This window comes from Pollicipes pollicipes, unplaced genomic scaffold (assembly GCF_011947565.3).
Source record: "Pollicipes pollicipes isolate AB1234 unplaced genomic scaffold, Ppol_2.1 Scaffold_6138;HRSCAF=7277_pilon_pilon_pilon, whole genome shotgun sequence".
NCBI classification, from domain to species: domain Eukaryota; kingdom Metazoa; phylum Arthropoda; class Thecostraca; order Pollicipedomorpha; family Pollicipedidae; genus Pollicipes; species Pollicipes pollicipes.
This window is the reverse complement of record NW_023596818.1, coordinates 8,123,745-8,147,414: the sequence shown is the minus strand read 5'-3', so window position 1 is coordinate 8,147,414 and position 23,670 is coordinate 8,123,745. Positions and strand designations below refer to the sequence as shown.

At 53.5% G+C, this 23,670-nt stretch overlaps 1 protein-coding gene across 1 annotated transcript in view; it reads left to right on the top strand.

The window, feature by feature from the left end:
* The window catches only part of LOC119106149 (rhophilin-2-B), an 84,803-nt gene that overhangs the window by 35,762 nt on the left and 25,371 nt on the right, over positions 1-23,670 (top strand). The gene's annotated exons all lie outside the window — the stretch shown is intronic.

Below are 23,670 nucleotides of genomic sequence, written 5' to 3'. Positions count from 1 at the left end.
TTCCGTTCCCCGGGCGCTTCGCAGTTGCAGACGCTCCCGCCTGCCATCGGCGGCGTTATCAATGTTTACCGTACCAGTCAGCTTGTCATTACAGTCTCCGGACCTGCACATTTGGACGTCGCACGCGATACAGCACGACGCCACGGAGGCCTATCTGGCAATCCGGCCCGTTGCCACACACGGCGTGGCGCGCGGCGGCGTGTATCGGGGGGACGGGGGGGGGGGGGGGGGGTCGAGAGAAGACGGGGCCGCCGGCGGCACGCCGCGCCTCGATCAAAGCCTGTGATGGCACACTTTGGGCGACACGCACGTCCGTTGGCTCATGCAAGGTCGGTGAACGTCGATAAGCGACTGATAGCTAAAGCGGACCTTAGATTTTTTCTTTGTGTGGAATGCAAGAGGATTCACAGCGCTGACTCGCATCGGAAGTGGGTGAATGTTCTCGGCAAATTGCCTTTGGCGGTTTTGAAATATTAGTATCGGATTGACACTATCATCGGAGCTCCTTGCAAGCCATTTGAGCTCAAATTTGCCCGCTTTTCGTAACATGACATACGTAGTGCGTGATGGTGACAGTGATGTGCGTAACTTGTGCGTCAGTGGGTATTGTGCTTTTGCGGCAATGACGGGTATTTTCGTGCTGGATTCTGTCATTAATATAATTCCGAAGATCGGGCTCATTTTGGTTATTAGCGTGTGAACCTAACGTTTCAGCTCTGAAAGTGCCACCAACTGTCCTTTTCGGAGGTCTCTGCAGCCCTTTTTTCCAAACGTGACTTAATGATTACTTCAAATATCTCCGCTCAGCCTAGGGACGCCGTGGGCGAATATGACACTTTCAGCACGCATTCACTGGTGTCGAATATTTCCGATTTGTTTTGTCTCATGGGGCGAATGATAACTTATTTGCTGGGACACCGACTCCCTCATCAGTGCCTTTACCTATGACCTGAACAGTTTCAATACATATCAGAATGATTAAACAAGCCCTGAGGATCGATATTCCAAAAACTGAAAGCAGCAGGTGTACGTTCATGTGATTTTAGAAACGAGCGGACGAGTTCTAAATAAAATATGTTGTCTCTTCTCGCCATCCACGTTCTTTTTTACCCGTGAAAGTATTGTCGGCTTCATTTGATTACAAGACAGTCCGCATATCACAGAGCCGCCCTGCTGATCGGTTTACCCTTGACGGGCCTGCTCAGGGGTCTGTTCGGAAGTTTTTGCCCTCCCTTCGCCTCTGGGTAGGATACTCCGCCGTGCTGGCTTCCCACCAGCTTTTTGTCGTCTTTGTACCCCGCTGGCGTCGCGTTTTTGTGGTAATTTACCTGCGTTATTAATTAAAACTGAAGTATCTTGGACAAGAATGCTTTTCTTCATTGATGACGATATTTCATGGTTGGGTGCCGGCTTTCAGTAGAAAGAAAGCTGCCGAACTTTTGTGAGTACTTCGTCATTGAATTGATGGTGAGCGCATGTTCCAAATCAGTCACGTAGAAACCAAAGGAGTGATGCATGCATTTCACCACGACGTGTCCGGCTCTTTAATCGATGGTGAAAATCAGGATATTTCAACGAATCTCAATGCACATTTTATGGTCTAATGTTAAATGTCCCCTGCCAAGAATCGTTACGACCTCTAACTGACTTTACGGTGACTTTACGGTGACTCAGTGCGCCTATAAAACTCCGTCCCGACCACAATATGTCATTGATTTATTCCTTGGGTGGCGCAGTTTTTGTACCGAAAAGGCATGACGGAGCAACAGGTGGTCCTCCTTGAGCCAAAGTCAAGGCATTGTCAAACTGCCGAACCACCGGTTTTTCAGCAGCGCAAAACCCTTGCGCGACGTCGATCTCTGGGTTCGCTTGTGACACCACATTCCTGTGTTCACAGGTGAGGCCGAGCGGGGTTCGTTGGGGTTTAAGCCGCGGGCCGGAGCGAGAACCATCTGCTAATGACACCTATCGGCCGTGAGTAGCACTACTGCTTACCGGGTGAGGGCGCTCGCGTCGGAGGTCGACGAAGAGCAGCGTCGGCCGTCTGCCGACGGATCGCACTCGGCCGGCTAACTTGTTATTAACGGTAGTTCTATTGTGTGTTTGCGGCGTCCAGCTGAGGCCCCCCGCTGATTCAGCAATTACCAGCCGGTCTGGCGGTCATGGCAGGTGTCAGTTCTCGCCGGTCGTGCCGAAGTCCCGCAGACTCGGGTAATGTGATCCTTCTCGCCAGCCCTCTGATGGCGGAGCAGTGCACTGTACAGGCCTGATTGGCAGCCATGGTGACGCACGTAGCGTGGTGAACGCTCTGAGGGTTGCACCGTAGCATTTCATGAGGGGTGTAAACTAATGTCATCGAAAGGCACCGCGTAGCCCAAGAATACCGCGTACCAACAGGTTGCCAGTCCCCTCGACGGATCTAAATGAACGCGAATAGAAGTCAAGCCATGCGGAGCTATTAAATGTGTCACCAGCATGACAATGGGGCCTTTATCAAAGTATTTTAAGCTGCTGGGCTGAGCCATACCCTATGATTTTATGTTTGTGTTCTAAGGGATGCGAATAGCGCAATTCCTTACGGAAGATAAACGGAAGCCATCAAACTATGTTTTGTCAAATCAGTTTTTTGGCCTAACGCGACGGCAAGCCATCTTTGGAATGCTGTTAACAAGAACGCTAGCGATGCCGTGTAATAAATGCCGCTGGGACGAACCGTGCCGAAGAGCCACTCTCCTCCACGTCATTCAAAGCCCGTCGTCGCTATTCCAACGCCGCGTATCCAACTCTGATGCTACCGCGCGCCGTAAACAGAGCTCTGGCGTCACATTTTTACCCGGTGGAGCGCTAAGCCCTCGCCGCCGGGAGCGCCTGCTGCCAGAGCCGGTGTCTGAGCCTGGCGTCCTTGCGAGTGCGCCGCCCGCCGCAGCGGCGGGCGGTGGGACTCATCCCGCCCTGTAATCCGGCCGACTGGCTCGCCGGAGTCGGCCCCGGCACGGCCGCCGCCGCCGCCATTCAGCCCCGCCGCGCTGCTTACTGGGCGCATGGTGTATGGCCGCAAAGTCACGGCCGCTCCACGCTGCTGCTGGACCGGTCCAGGGATGCCACTCGAAGCCCAGATCCGATCAGTGGAGTGGTTGTCGTGAGATGATGCATAGCGTGTGGCGTCTCTGAGGCCCTGGTCTTCACAGTCGGGCAGGCGGCGCTTCGGTGTTCAGTGTGATGGGCTCATTCGCTGGTCTTGCTTATAATAACGCTCTGAGTGGGGAGCACTAGTGATAGAGTGATCGAGGCATATCAACCACTTGTATTCGCTGATCTCAATTTCGAGTACCTTACTGCTTGACTTGCATGGCTTTTCTCAGATGTTTAATATATATATATATATATATATATATATATATATATATATATATGATGCTTGGAAATGACCTTGCTTGAACAGCTTTCATCATAAAGCGTACGCATGACTCGAAAGGCAGTGGTAATTTAGAGCGTTTTGCAAGGCCCAGGAGCGCTCGCAATGCGGGGAGGGGGCATTGACCGCACTCACCCTCTGTTTCACCCTAGATGGCTTTTGATGGAAAGTTCAAATTAACATAATGCACACTCACCGAGCTCCGCCCCCCCCCCCCCTCTTTCTCGCTCAAAAAAGCATTGGCTGCGCCCCTGCCAATGCCGCCATGCCTACACAATTATCTTCATAGTCTCCGCCGATCCTCGGGCAGTGCCTGCCTGGCGACCTCCAAAACACTGAAAAGCCCGCTCGTGCTCTAGCTAAACAAGGTCGAATTACACGGCGAAATAGGTCGCATCAGTTGACTTTCGGGTACAGCAAGTGATTTTTTGTCACTTGCAAGATGACATTAGTCTACCGCTTTCTTGCTCTATCCAGATGTTATTCTAGAGCAACGTTTGCCGTGATGCATGTTGCAGCCATACTTATCTAGACGCGTAATGTTAGCTCTACATCAGACAAACTGGCATCAAGCGGTGAATCTTTTATACAAAGGCACTTGCGTCGAAATGCAACTACGTTCGTGTGCATGTGAAATTTTCCTTTTCATCTCTCTTTCTCTCCTATTTCTCTTCTTTTGGCGTATGTTTACCTTAATAGACCTGTTTGAAAGGCGTGCAAATTAATTCTGTACGGGACTGCAAAAAAGACTGCTAGCCGACGGGGTCGCAAAAACCTTGCCCAAATGTCAAATGAAGTTGGTGTAACAAAAAGACAGCGATAGGAAAACACGGGTGGTGAAAACAGTCTGTGTTTTGTGATGTAGCTAAGAAGAAGCAGGTCAATTAAGCAAAAGCCTGAACAAAAGTACAGCACAAAGCACATTTCGACACCTTTGGGTTTGCAATACTGCAAGAACGTGACATAACTTGACCATCCATTATTGGACAAAGCGTTGCATCGCCCCCATGACGATGCATTACAGAGAATTACTCGTGCTCGCGCTCGCCTTCGATCGGTGGCCAGCATGCTGATGTGACAGTGCATCATGTTGTTCATTAGTCTATTGTCGAGATATGTGTGTGTGGGGGGGGGGGGGGCACTTGCATATGTGCATGTGGGCGAGTACGGATGTTAACTTGACGCATAGCCATAATAGCCATACTGTGAGGTTATAAAAGTGCATGATTTATTGATGGATAGACGGCTGAAATACAATTTCCTGGTGCCCTCTGATTCTAATAAGATGCTTCTGCTGCGGTTTTGTATAATACTATATTATAGAATATTGGCACGAGCATTTCACGAATAACCGAGACGATGACATTCACTCTTTCTGCGACAAGTTATCAAAGCATGCAGTCGGTTAATTTTGTTCTCAATGCCAGGCGCAGACATGCAGCAAGATTGGCACACAAACTCGCTAACGTCACGCCAGCTTGCACCTCCGTGCAATTAAAACCCGTTATGTGTCACTACTCCCCGGCCGACGCGCGTTCCCGGCGCGGGCGTCCGGGAGCCAAACGACAGCTAAAAGCTCACGCTCTCCGCGTCACCGGCGGCCGAGAGCCGCTCGATACGGCCGACTCTCGTTTTCACCACCGGCTGTCGCCCGTGGCGCCGGGACCATTTCACGCATGTTGCGTCGGTTCCGGCGCTCTCTGCGGCGGGCCGAGGGCTGCGCGCGGGGACTGGTCGCCCGCTGCTGCGAAGGGTCGGTGTTGTCCTGTGTGCGGTGTGTCAAGCAGCTCCGGTGTCCGCAGCCGGGCGGATGAGGGTTCCGAAAGTGCCGACGAGTGCCGTCTCCGAGAATTCGGCGAGAAAAGCGAAAATCTGTGCCTTATTCGTGTTTGCATCTTTGGGCGCTGGACACGAAACCCCGCTCCGTCTTGTCAGTATGGCTTTTCAATCGCCGTCTTTCGACCTTCGCCTTGTTACGAAAGGCACGAACGAGCATGGAGGGTGTTACTCAGAAAGTCACGGGTCATGTCCAGCGGTCAGCCATGCATGACTTCTGAGCCTAATGGTGTCAATCTACGGACACACACGACGACGTGGCGGCTGAAACAGTGCATTTATCCTCAACCCCTCTCTCTGTAGCCTCGCGCGAGGTCAAAGACGTGATTGTGCATTGAAGGTTACTTGTGCCCAATCTGTTGCCGTCTTTTGATACGGCTTCGGTACAAAACTTACCCAATCGTCCCAAAAGTGAGCAGAGTCCAAACCCCACTGACCCCATCTGCAGGAACAGCCGTGCTGTCAGCCACGTCACTTGCGGGACGCTGGATCCCTGATCACACCTCCTACCGCTAGGCAGGGCATGCTTGGAGGAGGCTGAGTTACCAAGAGCCTTACGACACTATAAACCTGCTATACAGACCCACTTAAACTCGGGGCTGTAGACAGTCGTGTTTGCCCTAGATAGAACATAAGAACGAAAGTCACCTGACGCGCGCTTGGAGATCAATTTGATCCCCGAAGGATTTTTCAAAAATAACTTCCCAACCGCGTGGCACAGCCAGCCCAAGTTTTGTGTGGCTGCAGGCAATTGCATAGCCGATCTTTTGGCATGCAAGATTAGACACGCTATGAAAGGCGCACGACCTATGGAATATCAAAGATAGATCATGGCTGTCAGCGAAGACAATTCCAAGAGAATAGTTAGGAATGATGTGATAACTTAGTGTCAGACGATTGTCATACAACTTTGAGATGGTTTCTTAGACAATTAGACTTGAAATAAAGATTACAATTAATTACATTGACAATCGGTCAGATATTGAGCTTAGAAGGAGGCGAAACAAAACCACTTTATCACCAAGTCGGTTTTTGGATGCTTATTTTGAATTCCTGCATAGCAGAAGCGTCAAAAGATTTATTGTTTTGACTCAATGAAGGTGAAGAGAGGTTAGTGACCTAAACTGACCTTGATAAGCCTTTTTCATGCAGGAGCAGGCTATCTAGGATAGCACCTGGTGCTGATTTATAAAGCTAGCTCAAAAGTTATTCCAAAGGGTTTAGTACTTTACTGTCACTGAACTGGCATGAACACCAGTGGTATTTTGCTTATAAGTAGCATCTAATTAAGATTAGTTGCTTGAGAAGATCCAAGGGCGCTTAAGACGCCGATCTGGAATTTGACTTGGTTCGACCTTATTTGATTCAAATGTCGGTCACAGCCTAGCGACCTCAGAATTTTGCACAAACGATTTATGAGATCTCACGGGGTCAAACTGAAGCCCTTGGCCGAGTGCGAAGTATTTAACCGGTTACCCAGGTGGGTGTTAATGCGGTGAGGTGCATTTGATCTGTAAATGAATTTGATATAATTTGTGTTTATTATTTAATATCAATAATAATTATGCTGCAGTGGAATTATTTGCACTAACTTAGATCAAGCTTATTTTGCCTTTATCTACACAAGTTTGTGTCTATTCTTCATATGTGTATATATATATATATATTAATGTATGTGAATAAGAGTATATCCTTCAGTCAATAATGTTTTAGGCCACACCAGACTGAAAGGGCTGTGGCTTTATATGGTAACTGGGGTTTTGTCCCCGTGACCCACACCCCTCCCTCCCACGCCTCTGTAACTATGCATGTGAGGGAAGTGCTACGAATACCCCTCGAGAAGAAACCCTTTACCTGAAATCATTGATGTGCCGGTTTGTAGCGTATCATGATCTGTCAAACGCAACAATGGACTTGGCTGTTATTTTTTTTTTTGCCAAACGATCACTCGATATCACCTTTCGTGCACAGCCCATGCAACGCTCGAAAACTCATCGAAAGCGGTTCACAGCCAATTAAACAGCCACGCTTCATTTCCACTTCTCGTGCTCCTGCTGCTGCTCTCGCCTCACCCCAGGACGCGCGTTAAACGCCCCGCCATTAGCCCGCCGTCCGGCCGTGGTCGCGGAGCCTGTGGATGTTGCCGGAGGTCACTGTTGCCGCCGCAGGGGCCGGCCTGCGCGGCAGCGCCAGCGGCGGCGACAGCGCCGGGGCCCCGGGTCACTCCGCCGCACGCCACGCAGGAGGCGACCCGGATAGGCCCCGCTTGCAGCTTCGCAGTCTCCTCTCAGCCGCCGGTGGTATTGTGTTGTTCGGGAGACGAAGTCCGCGGGAAAACGGGCCCGTCCTGCGCGAAGGGCGGAAGCGTTACCGATGTTTGCTCATGGTTTAAATTTGTTCGACTTTTGCCTGCGGCAGCAACGGTTGGAATGGATCTGTCGCCACTGACCCCAGCTTGTTTCAGTTATCATGTTCTCGACGTTATGCTCATTATCACTGCCAGCTGACATTGGTCGTGACAGCCTGTTTTGATTGTGACTTGTCTCAGAGGCATGACTTGTAACAGCAGGCACTGGGCAGCAAGCGTGCCCGCAGACAGCTCTGTGATGTGCGTTACGGACCGCATCGGACCGCACTTAACACTCGGGCAGTGGCACGTTACGTGTGACGGGACACGGCTCATCTGACGGGGGCATTGCTGTGCGAATCGGGGGCAAAGTCAGGCACCAGCGAACGGTGTCGGAAGGTGCACTCACTGATTCACTTGAGGTCATTGTCGTCACATTCCGGTGGCCACAAGCAGGGGCCTTTCTAGGTGAGACAGTCGTAGCGTGGTGGAGTCTAAGGGGTATCTGCGCTCACAAGAACAGAGTTGCGAAAAATTGGTGTGGAGAGCAACCAGAACAGACATATTTGAATGACAAATTTTAGGATTATGCTGATGTTGATGAACGCTGGTGTGACCAGTGAGCAGTGACTACCGCCATGTCTATTATGGCACGCACTCGTGTCTGTGTCTGAAGTTGGCAGAATATGCAAAGCTTTCCCAGGGAGGATGATGGGGTTCCAAAACAAGCGAGTCAAAAGGATGGTTATTAAATCAAGGCAGCATTCACTATTTAACTATTAATTCCCAGAGTGAAGAGATCAACTGGAGATAACACAAGACAGTGTCGGCAGTGTCATTTCAATACGAAGCGAATGACTATACATATCCTATGCTAACGGAAACAGGCACATACTGCACACTTTTACAGGAGGAAAGTTTCGGTTGTCTTCGTCATCTTTTCCATCATACGAAAACATTTACCGCATTTCAAAAATACACGCTTCACTGATGCGTCAAATGCACCTTCCATTTCCTTCGCGTCACCTGATGATGCGGCTGTCGCCCCGCGTCGCCTACTCACTCCGTTTTGCGGCAAAATGGCCCTAGCAGCCGACGCTCTCCATGAGATCGAGCCAGTCTAACAGTGTTGCGTCCTCTCCCGCTGTTAACCAGATCACAGTGGTCCACAGTCAGGCTGTCGACCGTCCTGAGGCCGTCAGCTGTCGGGAGAGCAGACTGCTCCGTTGATGACGCCGCCATGACGGGCATGACGGTCCGTTTTGACGCGCGTCAATTTTCTCCAGTAGTTTCTCTGCGACACCGCGCTATCTTGGGGACGGCACGCGCAGCTTCAGCAGCTGACTGACGCGCCTGGAGCGTGAGGACGAGGGAGCCGGCCAGCGCTGACTGCGCTCGCAGATTCGGGCAACACGGGGCTGGTGTGCTGACTGATAGCTTTGGAAACTTGAGAAGTAGACACGTACGATTAATGAATTGACTATCGCCAGCCGTCATTTTCGGAAATGTTTGTAAATGCATTTAAACACAAAAAAGACGATTATTGAGACGCCATAAGGCGGTAAGCAGGGCTCATAATCAAGTACGTGTGAAACATTATCATTGTGGTAGAACCGATGACGTTTTTGACCCTATTTAGCTCATGATGAACAATGAAGGCTTGGGTAGATTGGGCGCAAACGGACACTAGTACCATTTCTGCTTGCTCCCAGACAGACACCAGAAACCCGAGATCAGAGACTGAGGCTGAGATCTAGACCGAGATAACGTGTGCCCTGTGATCTGACAGCTTCCTCGGATGTAAACACACCATGCTATTAGCACCAATCCCGACGGAATTTCTCTCCGCACATTTATCACGCGTATCTAACTCGCGCGGTCCGACAAGCACAACAGCTCGCGCATTAGCTCAGTCGGAGGTGAAAGTGCCCGCTGGGGCCGTTCACCCCCTCGCCAACTCCCTCCTCACCAGCCCCACCACCCGCCAACCCGGCCACCGACGCCCTTGACGTGCGCGTGAAATGGGATCTGTTGACCAGTGGGCCGCGATCGAATGGAGCGCGCTCCGGTCGTGGTCAGGCGCTGGCACGAGTGTGACGGTCAGATGTTTGGATTTCCCGATAGCGAGGAAACGTGGTTACGTTACGCAAACAGGCACACGACCGCTGTGTGTGTTTTCAGCCTGGTCGATGGCTGTCACGAGCAAACGTAAGCCTTGGTCACGAACAGTTATACAGCCCTACAGCCCTACGGCACCGCTCTGGCTGATAGGACAGCACATCGCGCTTTGGTTTTGGCTTAGTCTTTCGGTTATGGGCCATCGGGTCATGGAGACCAAACCCATGGTGCCTCATTTAAGCAAACATGACTTAGCATAATCCTAAGAATGCTTTGAATAATTGGTGTGGTTAAGCGGTTTGCATAAAACATTTATGTATTCTGCGATGGTGTTTCACCTAAATTAATTCAATCGAAGAGGCCTTGGATGACGATGCCACTGCAAAACCCATGAAGCATGCTTCCAGTCGCATGGGCTGACTAGACGGAGTACTGACTACTGTTTCAAACATTTGGGGTGCACGTGCTGTTACATGAATTAGCCATCTCCAACCCCTTCATTCCAAACCATAATAGCTATTCTTGACAAACCATAGCGCACCACTGAAGGTTATTGTTCAATTTACGTGCATTAAGCCATTAACTATCTACACCCAATTCCAACTCGTGACATGGAGTGAGCTTGGGTATCAGCGAGGGCATCAAAGCACTTAGTGAGGTATGGCGTTGCCTACCGCGGCCGCCGACGGCAGCAGCAGCTGTCGACTGCAGATCTGAATCGCAGGGAGGCGGACACTTGTATCGCGCGTCACACTTGGCATGCCCGAAATGCATGCAACGTTCGCCTGGAATGCAACTGAGTTCTAATGGAAGGCCATTAAATCAGGTTGCCTTTTAACGCGTTCGGAATAATTTATATTTGCGATGCAAATTGTATAATTCCTTTATCACACTATGCCATTAGCTTACACACATGGCTCCTGCTCCGTGTTTGTCTCATTGTGAAGTAAGTCTGCTCTCGATGCAAGGTTACGAGAAGTGGAAATAGGACGGAATGGACAGTTACACATTTCTGCTCATATATTTTATATATTTGCAATATAGTTGCAATTTGTTCTTTGAAGTGTTGATCTGTCAGGCATCCTCCCACATTCACATCAAATCACAAAACGTCCGGCTCTTGCTGCCTGCGCGCATTTCACTGTCCGAAAACGGCACCTCCGTTGCGAAGATCCATCACTCTCCGCTGATCTTCCGATAATCCATGTCCACCGGGGACCACCTGTGGGGTCGTGACCTCTGGCCACGAGCGAACGCTGTGGACTGGGGTCCAATGGATGCAGCAGTGTTCTGGTAATTGTCCTCAGAAGCAGATCTTGTAGTATGGATTTTTCTTTTATTGGGGGGGGGGGGGGGAGAGGGCATCAATTGATATCACTAGCAACGGTTTGTTTGCCATTTGATATTCATGTTATTCTACACACACGTGAAATGGGAAATACAGGTTGTTTGGCTGTCTGACATTTTAAAGGGCAATACTGTTGAGCTTAGGCGTTATGGACTGTTCCAAGCAAGGACAATTTTTTTATAGCCCACGTCAGGTTTCGCTGGCTGACAATTTGTTCGTCAGGTATCTGAAAAATGTTCGGTATAGTCCGTCACAACTTCTTTCCTCCCAAGTATATTTCCTGCTTAATCGAGTCATTATCTATCGGACGTCACAATCTATCTATCTATCGTCAAAAATACAAACAAATGCTCCCAAACATATGTCATCACATCAAAATGGCCTATTTATGAAATATCTTAAATTGATCGTGACGCCCGAGGATTCTATGAACTTTCAGTATAGTTCAGGACCTGAAATGTTCCCAGGAGAAAAGCGGCTTTGTTGGACGCAGCAACACGATGCTCAAGGCTCCCGTCCTTATACCCATGGTATGAAGCTATGTGGAAAATGTATAGCCTGTCTGAAGCTTAAACTAACCAAGAACATCAACCAGCGAAAAAAACATTCTGCCTAGAACTGACTTATCAAACAATGCTTTGCTACATTCCGGTGAAAAAGCCGCTGGTGATATGGAAAGATCAGTTTCATATTTACGTAATCAAATACCTTTGATAAGCTTGAACTATGGGAAAGATTTCAGAAAGCAGGAACTGTTGACTGGTTAGTGCTGGTTAATTCCTCGAGGTTCAAATCCGAACTTGGGAAAAGGGCGACATTGCCTCTGATAGTGGCTGCTGCAGCGTGACACGATGTGTGGCATAGTCAAACAGTGGGTTCCATCAACTTGGATGGAAGCTGTTTGCATCTATATGTGTATATTTTGTATGTTCATATATATATATATATATATATTATATATATATATATATATATATATATATATATGTGTGTGTGTGTGTGTGTGTGTGTGTATACATTATGTGCAAGGTTTATCGTTGCTTAACACATTTGGGCTCAACTTGGTTTTTGTCGCTCCGTTTCCTCACGTCGTCGCCTTTTCTTCGATTCATTTTGGGCTTAAGCCGGAGCCCGGGTCGGCTTCAGACTAGCCCGGCTCGCTTTCTGCTCTGGTCTTGACGGTTTATACCGTATTTTCGCATTTTCCATTTTCCTCCGCCCCTTTTTTAGCCTAATTTCAGCTCGCCCTCGCTTCTGTCCTGGATAGGCTCGATGTCAGTGTCGTTTTTTGTGTGTCCGCGCCGTTTCCCAGGCCGCCTCTTCGGCGGGCGGTCGGGCGAGGCGGCGGCCGCCGACGCCGGGGTGGAGCGGCGCTCAGTCGGCTCGGACGCCTCGTGCCACACACACCGCCGCCGCCCTACACCGCCGCCGGACGGGACGTATCCGGCAGGTGGTCCAGCTCCCCGGCGCGGCGCCGGCGTCAGGCGGGTGTCGGCACGCAGCGGGCGCGCGATGAGGGTGGCCCCCTGAGTGGCCAGACGCCTCGGCCCGGCCGTCGCTGCCGCCGGCTGGACCGCGCGCCGCCAGTCACAACGACTAACTCCCCGAGCAGGCGCCGTAATCGCGCTGGCTTCCCGCTAGACAGACGAGCGTCAGCTGACAGCTAGAGTCGCTGCAGGTGACTCCGTTAGAGCATGCCCAGGGCGTGCTGTGGACCCTCCGTGAGAAGGGCACGGCTCTCCGCTGTGAGAAGCCCTTGCGCACCGTTATAAGGGTCTGTTAAGGGCGGATATCTTGGCCATATTGCACGCCGCCGGAGCTATGAAACCGACGCGCGTCTGAGGGCAGCGACTCCCTCGCGCCAGGACCAGCGTTCGCTAAGGTCCCCGGGCCGCGGCGCCACGTCACGCCGTGCGAAGTCGTCGCGCGTACCCCACACAGGCGTGAGAGACCAACCCCGCCGCCGCCGCCGCCGCCGCCGCGCCGCCGGCCGAGGTTGCCGTTTGACCCCGCGTGGCGGCGCTAGTGCGCCGGTGTAGCGTGAAAGCACCTCCGGGCGGCGGCGGCCGGAGCGGCCAGTAACGGTGAGCGAGGGGTCGGACTGGCCGCGTCCGGCGAGTCCGCGAGAGCGTGGGCGGCAGGTGTGCGCACGCCCAGGTGGGCCGGGCTGCACAAGGCGGTCCTTCCTGGGAGGAGTGGTGGGCGCCGCTGACGCCGTGACGAGCTTGAGGCCGGGGCAGTGAGTGGAACGAAGCTCTGTGGCGCCGTAGATCGACGGAAACCTCCACGGCAGAGTGGCGATGGGGCTTTCGCAGAAGGCACTCCTGGAGGCTGTGGAGAGATCGCAAAAGCAGGCGACAAAGAAGGTAAGGGCCTCCGAGGTGTGGACATCTCATGGTGTCTCAAAAACTCCTCACTCTGGTCAGTGTTTCTTGAAGGTTTGTTTGGCTGCAGATCTGCTCCATCGTCTCTGGCAAGCCTCCACAAGCCTTTACAGTCCGCTCTGCGTTCCTGGCAACAGTTCTCGATATATCCCTCGCTGTGTCGTCCTGCACTGCCTACACAAGGTCCTCGGGATGCTCTGGCCTGGGTCTCAGCCTGGCTCTCGGGCTGGTAAGCTGCGGCCGTCTGTGCGCCCTGCCCAGGGCGCCCGAGCGGCCGGCAAATCCGGGTCGGAGCCGTGCCGGCGTTCCAGGAACTGAGGCGAGCCACGACTCCCGGGGAGGGGCTCCCTGCGAGCTCTCCGGCCCTGGCCGCCCGGTACGCGGCTCCCGGGGAGGGACTCCCTGGGAACTCCCGGCCGCCTGGCATACGGCTGCGGGGGAGGGGCTCCCGAGAATTTCCGGCCGCCTGGCACACGGCCGCCGGGGAGGGACTCCCTGAGAATTTCCGGCCGCCAAGCACACAGCTGCCGGGGAGGCCTCCCTGAGAACTCCGAGCCCCCCGGTACACGGCTCCCGGGGAGGGGCTCCCTGGGAACTCCCGGCCGCCTGGCATACGGCTGCCGGGGAGGGGCTCCCGAGAATTTCCGGCCGCCTGGCACACGGCTGCCGGGGAGGGACTCCCTGAGAATTTCCGGCCGCCAAGCACACGGCTGCCGGGGAGGCCTCCCTGAGAACTCCCGGCCACCCGGTACACGGCTTCACGAAGGGGGAGATGGACATGCGAGTTGCTGCTGTTGAAGGAATCCCTGAATGGCCTGATACGCGTGTTGAACGGCCACTCAGTGGCTCAGAAATGGAACAAAAATACACATGAGCACGAAAATGGAGTCAACGAAGTTTTTTTTTCTTATTCAAGAAACTTCAAACTGTGTCATTCATGTCGGAAGCATATGATTGTGTTCGGTTCGAGAGGGCGTGGAGGCGGGGCTCTAGCCCTCAAGCGCGTAGCTGAGTTATTCCATCTCCATCCGCGGGCAGCCTTTTCTTTCCATACCATCATGTTCATAAAATCTCCTAGAAATACCAAGAGCATACAAAGCAACATTTTGACTTATAACCAAGGACGAAATTTTGCAAAATGAGTTAGAAGGGGCAGGGGTGGATCGAGCAGTAAAATTAGCGAAACTTACCCCCCAAAATGCGCCACCAAACTGGTTTTTCCACGGATTTGGCCCACTTTCGATGCATAGTTAGGGTGGCTGGGGCCCAAATTGCGTGGGGGGGGGGAAGGCTTGAGTCCCCTCCCTAAACTGCAAAGGAGATTATACTCCCGCTCATAACAATGCGGACTATGACTTTTCCAAACTTCCGTTTTGATTTGCTTCATATGAAACAGTCTTTGAATAAGCATGCTAAACCGAAAACCTGAAACAGAAATAACTGCTGCAAGTATTTACCATTGAAAAATAAAAGCACTAATCCCGGAAGAGGGCAGCATTCGGGGAAATCTTTGGTTGATCTACGCAGGGATGGGGCCATTTTATTCTCAATTAATTCTATAAAACTACAGCCCTCTGCACAGTTGGCGTTAAAAATGGCTTCGATAGCAGTCAATATAGTGAACACTATTCGCCCAGTTTGTTCAACTGAAACGACAAGTGGTGGCCAAACGGCTACCAATCTATATCCTCTCTATATCAGCCTGGCCGTTCGGCCTCCCCAGAGGCTGCGATATCGGCCCAAACCCATTTCCTCCCGACAGATCATGAAAGGCCGTGCCCTCCCAGCGAGCTGAATCATGTCAACGAGACCAATGTGTAAGGGGAGGAGACAAGCGATAGTGGCTGGAATGTCTGAGCTTTGATGGCCTAACTGATTGCAATTTTACGAGTCTCAGCGAAAAAGTAGATTCATTTTCCGAACAAACTCTTGTTTCCTTTTCTGCGAACGGTCAAGGTTTCATCGGCTCTTTTGGTCTGATGTATTCACTGTGTGACAAAGCTGGCAATTTATCACCACAAGATTAAAGATGATAGATGGTCCACGCCTTCAAAAACCAATGGAGGAAACAGTTATGCCAAGTTATATCCGTGATGAAGACACTAGTGTGAGCGCTATTCCATTCAACAACCGTGGCCAGGTTATATCCGTGATGAAGACACTAGTGTGAACGCTATTCCATTCAACAACCGTGGCCAAGTTAAATCCGTGATGAAGACACTAGTGTGAGCGCCATTCCATTCAACAACCATGGCGGACGGACTTTTCATCCGTCAGCAATGGGTCAGGATGCGAAAGAATGGGTAATGTCACGTGTGGTATGTCAGTGCTTGCTCAGTAGTCGTTTTATAACTCAGTGGCTGCTTTCGCACCGCGGGTGAATGATATCGAATGACCTTTAATAGTTTTCAGGTCATTAAGAACACTAATTAGTTATAGTTGGCGCATGGTATTATGACGACTACGCTGCATAATTACATTCATCCACTGGCCGAATGGACTTGCAGCATTCATGTTTATGCGTGCGTACATGCACTTCTCTTAAAATCCTTCAAGTTATTGTACCCATACGTCGCTCATCTGTGCCCGAGTGCTAGCGTAGGTTCGTAGTAAACTTATTTATGTCGAGGGGTCGGTAGATGCATCAACATGCTTCGACGAGGTTATCTGCGCTTGAACTCGGATAACAAACATGTCTCCGGCGCGACAAACAGGTTTTTTATTCATTATGCTTGACCCAGTGACGAGTTATCTGGCGCACAAACATCGCATCACTGTCACGTCTTGGTCATCAAAGGATCGTTGGAACTTCAAACGGCTTGTCTGCCTCTCCTCTTAAGGGTGCTGGTCGCATCGTAAAATCGTGCTTGCGTGAAAGATTTGTAAAACTGCGATATCACTTGGTTCATTTGTCATTGTTTTGCCAGAAACCTCTCTCATTGCATCGAATATTGAATACTGTTGATGGTATAATAATTATGCGACATTTATGAAGTGGCATGGGCTCAATGAGATCACGCAAAAGTGATCCCTTTCTATGGCTGCATTTATTTCGTAGCGTCGCGACCAAAAACCAAGTGGGAAAGAGACGAGTTTTGGCTGCCCATATTTTTTAGTGAAAGACATCCTCTATGGAATTAAATTTGTTCGCTCTTTCTCGGAAAAACGCCTTTTAAAAGCGGCGATATCTTCCTGGTGGTTACGCCTGCGTTTCTGCGTGCCCGCATGCGCCGGCAGCGCGTCCTGCAGGGGTGTGAGACCTGCTCTGCCTCGGCCAGTTCCGCCAGTGCATCCCCTGCAGGGGTGACAAGCCCGTCGCGTCAGCGGAGCGTCACCGCCGCCGCCGGTCGTTGCCCTGCGCCGCCTTTTCACCTGGCTGAGCAGTCGGCGTCTGCGCTGTTCCTGGGCCGCTGACGCCTCGGCTCTGTCGTCACTGCGGGGGGGAGGGGGGGGGGGGGGGACAGCACGTGGGCCCGACTGTCGGCGCTGAGGTCTCGCATTGATGGCTGGAGTCGTCAGGGACTGCTTTCCACCAAGTTGTCAGCGTCGCTGGCTGCCGTTGGTCCCTTTTCGTTGTTTTATTTCGGATAGGGAGAGTACGCTGCGCTTGATTTGTGCGCAGCTTGTGGTCAGCTCATTGCTGCTCTCGGAACGAGCTGGAAATTGAAGAGAAGCACCAGGACGCGGGCTACCAGGTCTATGCACCACCGCGATGCACTGTGTCTCCTTCGTCCCTCACATGGCTTACTTAGACTGTCGATATCTCGACCTTTCCGTTGACTTGTCTCAAATGTCTCCGGGCCGCCACTGGACCCACGCGGCGTCGCTGAGGGAGTTCCGTCGGGTCGCCGTGGGGTCGCTGGAGGCCTCCGCTGGACCGACGGGGGGGGGGGCAGTGCCTCCGGGGGTTAGCACGGCTGGCGAGCCGTCCGTCACGCCGTGTGACCTCGGCAGACCGCAGCGGGTGCGGCAAGGTCGCCGCCGCCACCGCCGATGGCGGCCACCGATGGCGGCCACCGACGGCCGCCGCCGGCAGGCCGACCGTGCACAGTCTGGCCCTGCGCCGCAGCCGTCGTGCTGGCGCGGTGTGGGCGCTCAGTGGGGCACGTGCGCCGCTCACGCCGCTCATGCCGCTGCACAGCCGCCGGTTTGTAAACTGGCGCGCAGGGCGGTGCGGCGGTGCGTGAGGAGCGAAACACGGTGCAGAGGTGTGGCCGCACTGCGCCTGGCAGTGCCGTCGCTCATACATCGGGGGGTCTCGGTCAAGGATGCGATGCGCAGTGGTGCAATGTTGGCACAAAGGAAATGCCAGGGCACGCCGCACCCAGAAGCCATTGTGTGGGAACTACAGTGCTTGGTTGGTTACATGCCGAGCTGCATCTGGCTCCTCGTGTGGCATGGTCTGCGCCGCCCCCCCCCCCCCCCCCCCCACCCCACGTCACTGCATTAGACGGCGAAGATTGTTGTGACGCTCTCACGACATGTCCCGTGCCAGTTGAGAACATTCGACGACCGCTCGCTGACGGGCTTCCTAGCCTTCAGCAGTGTGGGCGCTTCTTTAAACGAGCTTACCAGGCTAAAGTCCCACCGTGTCCTGGATGTTTTCAGGCAGGAAACGAGTTTTGATAGGCTTAAAAGGACGCGGCCAAGGTTGCGCACGTCGTTGTGTCGCTTGCCTTGTAAGAGCATCTTAAGATCTCATTTGAGATCATATATTCAGTGGTCCCTCTCCTTCTACTCGCAAGCTCTGCCAAAACAGTGGCTATCAGCGTCGACAACGTGTCTCGCTGGCTATGTCGGCAGGGTGTCAGAGCCGGAGGCCGGAACAGTAGTTGTGGAGCGTAACAAGATGACATTGAGCCTCGTGAGCTAGCACCAGTGCAGGTGGCCCGGCTGCTCTCCTCTCTGAGCTCTGCGCCCTGCCCTACCATGTACGGGCTCATGATCTGTTTTCGAATTCCTCAGACTGTAATGATGAATGACGTACATGGGGTAGGTATGAAGCCGAATCACGAAGAGTGTTTTAGTGGGACGATGCAGGGCAGCGGGAGCGAGCGACCCATGGTTTGAGACCCAAAACACGCGCGTGGTTTGATCCGACAGGAATAGAAAGGGCAGGTGGTAATTTGGCAAACAAAGGGTAAATCTGGCACGAGTCGGCCATGCTGCATGTCTCTCTGGTCCCGAACGCGATAAAGGACTTAAGGTGCCGCGAAACTAGCGTGCTTAACAGTCCCATCAGTCGACAAAAAATCGAACGGCCGCGCCCTGCGATAACCCTGTGCCTGCTCTGACCTTCGGCTGATCGCCATCGGCCCTACGATCCTGTTCCTCGTGAGCCGTCGGCCCTGCTCATCGCCCCGCACGTCAAGGCGTGGCGCCGGGCGGACCTGCCCGGCTGTACGGCTGCCCGTCTGTCCGGCGCACTGTCCGGTTTTTACCGCGACCTCGCCGGAAGACTGGTCTTCGCTGCCGGCGGCCGTCGGGACGGCGTGCCTGTCCGGAGCGGGCGTCCAGGTGCGCCCGTCCTACGGTCAGCATGCCGCGCCGGCGCCGGGGCGGAAATACTGCGCGGTCCTGGGCCCGGGAGAGATCAGTCGCTGACTGATCAGTCGATGACTGACTGACTGACGCGCCGGCGCCGGGACGGAAATACTGCGCGGTCCTGGACCCGGGAGAGATCAGTCGCTGACTGATCAGTCGACGACTGACTGACTGACGGGCCGGCGCCGGGACGGAAATACTGCGCGGTCCTGGGCCCGGGAGAGATCAGTCGCTGACTGATCAGTCGACGACTGACTGACTGACGCGACTGATCCCGTCCGGATCAGTCGCCTGGTGCTGCGGCCCTGGGAATATGACATGGGGCGGTGTATCGCTGGTCTGGAGGGTTGCATTCGTTACAGCTGTATTTCACTTCACGCTTCTAGTGTGGAAGATAGCGACGCGAATCGCAGCCGATACGTCAAGCTTTGGCAGGCTATGGATGACTGCTGGTTCGGGAGCCGATAATTTATCGACGCCCTCTGCTTCGTCGATCGATAAATTACCGGGCGTCAGCACCCGGCATTTTTCCATCTTGACTCCCGGCCGGCTGGGTGTCTTGTCCGAAGCCGCCGTCGCTGCTTTTCTCCCATCATTTCCATTTACTAGTCCAACATACATTCTCTCCAATCCGAGGGTGAGATCTAGTTTAGTCTGTAGAGCCTTCGCGTACGGCCATATTCGGAAAACCTTGGATTCCTGTATGACAACCGGCTTGGAGTTTCGTCTTTCTCTCACCGTAATGGGTGAAAGATTGTAACACATTTTAAACAACAGTCCAACAGAGAATAACAGCACAGAACAATAGACCAATCCAGAACGACTCGCTGCATGTGTCGTTAAAACCCTAAATGTTATTATCTCTAAAATATCGGAAGGACGCTGCGGGTAAGCACGGGGTGTGAAGCAGCGCATAGGTTGGCACGTGCAACAGACGGACGATGCTTCCAGAGGCTGGGCAAATCCTCTGCGCCGGGTGCGCCGACACAATCTGTCGACTCACTCCCGTGTCCGGTCTCCTCGAGGCCGAGGACTTAGCCGCCGAGATGCGTCCGACAACGGCTTGTGTCGCGTCACCGCTCGTGGTCCTTCGCAAATGCTGCTTGCTCGATAAATCGGCGAATCATCTTCTGTCAGGCGTTGTGTGGCCGTTGTCGGCCACCCTCCCGAGGAGGCGCCATTGTGGCCGCCGTTGAGACAGCGTCGGGGTTTGGCCGCCACAGACAGCATTTGAAAACGTCAAGTAGTCCTATTCTCTCAGCGAATCTACTGCGCATCAGGCCAGGAATGTCATGCTTTCGAGGGGCTATGTGCGGAGTGCCGCCGCCGCTCTCGTCACGGCTTGAACGGCGGACTTGTGGACGTTTTCCTGGAGAGTGCCGGGGTCAGGCTGGCGCTGACCAGCGGCACAGAGCCAGGCTTCCTCCGGTCCGGCTGACCAGCGCCCCCAGGCCAGGCTTCCTGCGGTCCGGCTGACCAGCGGCACAGGGCCATGCTTCCTCCGATCCGGCTGACCAGCGGCACAGGGCCAGGCTTCCTCCGATCCGGCTGACTAGCGCCCCCAGGCCAGGCTTCCTGCGGTCCGGCTGACCAGCGGCACAGAGCCAGGCTTCCTGCGGTCCGGCTGACCAGCGGCACAGGGCCGGGCTTCCTGCTGTCCGGCTGACCAACGGCACAGGGCCAGGCTTCCTCCGATCCGGCTGACTAGCGCCCCCAGGCCAGGCTTCCTGCGGTCCGGCTGACCAACGGCACAGAGCCTGGCTTCCTGCGGTCCGGCTGACCAGCGCACAGGCCGGGCTTCCTCCGGTCCGCTGATCCAGCGGCAACAGGCCGGGCTTCCGGATTCCCGGCTGACCAACGGCACGGCCAGCCTTCCTCCGTCCGCGACTAGCGCCCCCAGGCCATGCTTCCTCCGGTCCGGCTGACCAGCGGTGCAGGGCCAGACTTCCTCCGATCCGGCTGACTAGCGCCCCCCGGCCAGGCTTCCTGCGGTCCGGCTGACCAGCGGCACAAGACCTGGCTTCCTGCGGTCCGGCTGATGTCGTCCAGTAATTCATGGGAGCACCACGTGTCAAGTTTGCTGCTGCGGACTGCTGGCCAGGCGTGTTGCGATAGATCACTGCGCAGGGCATTTGTATGGGAAGCGCCTAGCGTGCACAGGGAATGTGTAATAAAGAAGATAAATCGAGGAGGGCGTGAAAGAAGCATTACGCGATAAGATCGTAAACCACCGTGTCCCAGTCCGTACCCTGGAAACCGAGAGGCGCGGTCGCCTTGGCCAGGTTAGGGTTTTGAGTCCTGGTGGTGTGTTCACTCCGCGCGTGATGGCGGTGTGCTCTGGGCGCGCGGTTTTTTACGGGCCAATTATATCCTGTGGCGATGTCGCAAGTTTCTCACCGAGTCCCAGGATTTCTCTTTTGTGAGGATGCATGCTGTTATGGCTGCAAACGTACTGCTGCTGCTAATGCAAGTGAAGGCAAATGACTTCCTGAACGCTTCTAGACCCGCCGTACTCTAATCTTACGCATTAGCCGATGTGAACGCAGCGTCACAACCCTGGTCGGCCACAGACTGTCGCTGCTTCGCGGTCGGGCTTGGAAGGCTTCGGCTCAGATCGACCAGACTCGTAGGAGCGGGAAAGACAGGAGGCTCCTGAATCCTGGCGTTTTGATGAACAGCCACGGATAAAACTGTCCGGGGCGGAAGCGCGCACGCGTTCTATATTTGTGGAGTTGCGCGTGCAAAGAGCCGAACCCGCTTACAGCCTGTGGCGGGCCACCAGGCCAAGCAGAGCGGGATACATGCGTGAGAGCGTGGCCGGTCCTGGCGCTGGATGAATGCCGCGTCACCCCCCCCCCCCCCCCTGCTTTGACCTATCTCTTCTCCAACCGGGCATCATTAATGCGCCATGCCCCACTAATCCCACGAGGTCGAAGGATGGTCCCGACATTCGCCCGACACTGGACTCGATATGTCCTTGCCTCTGCTTGGAACGTGAACGTGCGCTTGTATGCGTGACTGCTTGCAAAACATTCTGTCACTAACGAGATACTTCCTTCAGCGCACAGGAAACATTCTTCAAGTGTGACGCTATCTTACCAGCTGCAGAAACTTATCATTTAGTTATCTATCTGGTCTACTACGCAAAATTTCAATTCGAACATTGCGCAGTTGTCTTGGCCTTGAAGCTGCCGATGCTGACTTCCTCAAGTGACATTCAACATCCAGGACAACAAACTACAGTCATAAAGTCTTCAAGGTCTCCAAATTATGGAGTGTCGTGTAGGCTGGCCGGCTTACGCAGCCGCACAGTTCGCACTAGCTGGGCAGTGCGCTGTTGTTGTGGAAGTGTCTGCTGAAGAACCTGCTGTCTGCTGCGTGGAAGCGACTGGGCAAACTGTGACCGCCGCGCCGCCCGCATGTCCTGCGCAGCCACAGCCCACTAGTTTCCCGTTCGGTAGGTCCCGCGGGCGTCGCCCGTGATGCCCGGCATACACGGTCCGCAGTTCTTCCTCATTCTCTGCCGAATCTGTGCCCACGGCCTTTCCCGCCGAATGCGAGTCCAGTCTCTCGAACAGCACGGACCGAATCCGTCTCCGGACGACACCAGGAAGCGCTGGCATTCACTTGTCAGTCGTCAGCGAACTTAATACAGCCTGGATGGTAAGAGCTGGACTTCAAGGTTGGGTTCGGGACAGAGTACGACAGAGATCTGACAAGGATAATGACTTAGCAGCATGTCATATTCAGCCGATGCATTTCAACCATTCTCGGTACCACTTCACCCCCTGACGGGTCGGGAAAGCAGGCCTGGTCAACCTCATGTCCGTCCTCGAAGCACAGTGATGTCCGTTCCTGCCCATCTGTATCGACGGCTTGAGAGCCCATCCCTGCCCTGTCGGCAGGTCTTCTTCCGCTATCGGTGACGGGGCCTGGCGCATCCCTCGGTATGTCTGGGCGTTTTCCCACGCCCGCCAGACGACGAGCTGTGTCGGCAACATCAATGCGACTTCCGGCGAAGACGGTCGCTCATGGCCGGACTGAGATCAGTTGATCACGCGACCAGACCCCAGATCAGTTGATCACACGAACAGACTCTAGATCACCTGATCACACGACCAGACCTGAGACGTGATGGTCGAGATTCGCCTCAAGAAGCAGCCATTGGAGCACGGGAAATCTGCACTGTGTGCACAGGACAATGTGCGATGTTTCCTGCCTTTCTTGGAGCACTTTGTTACGCATGCCATGGTACTGAACTAGCAGCTTCTCTTATAACACTATCTACGGGATATAGAACGCGTATTTTGCTTCCAATACGTTGTTTTTGCACTAGGCGTCATATTTTGGCTGTAATAGCCACTGTTTGTAATACTTGGGACAGTTGTGGACCGGATTTGGCATCACGGAGTATAATTTTGCTGTGTCTGTTCCCCACCTGGAGATATCCCGCATATCCCCAAGAACATGTTGTCGCGTTTTCTTCTACGCCTTGTAAGACATTGTACAAACTCTTGGGTTTTTAATGGGACTTCACTTCGATGCGTATATGGAAAATTGGTTGAATAGAGGGGATGCAACCTGGAGAAAGGTACCAAACCACCACACTAACGACAATGACCCAAGAAAAGCGGACAGACCCGGCCCATCTGCGAAAAACAAAACCTCATTTCGTTGC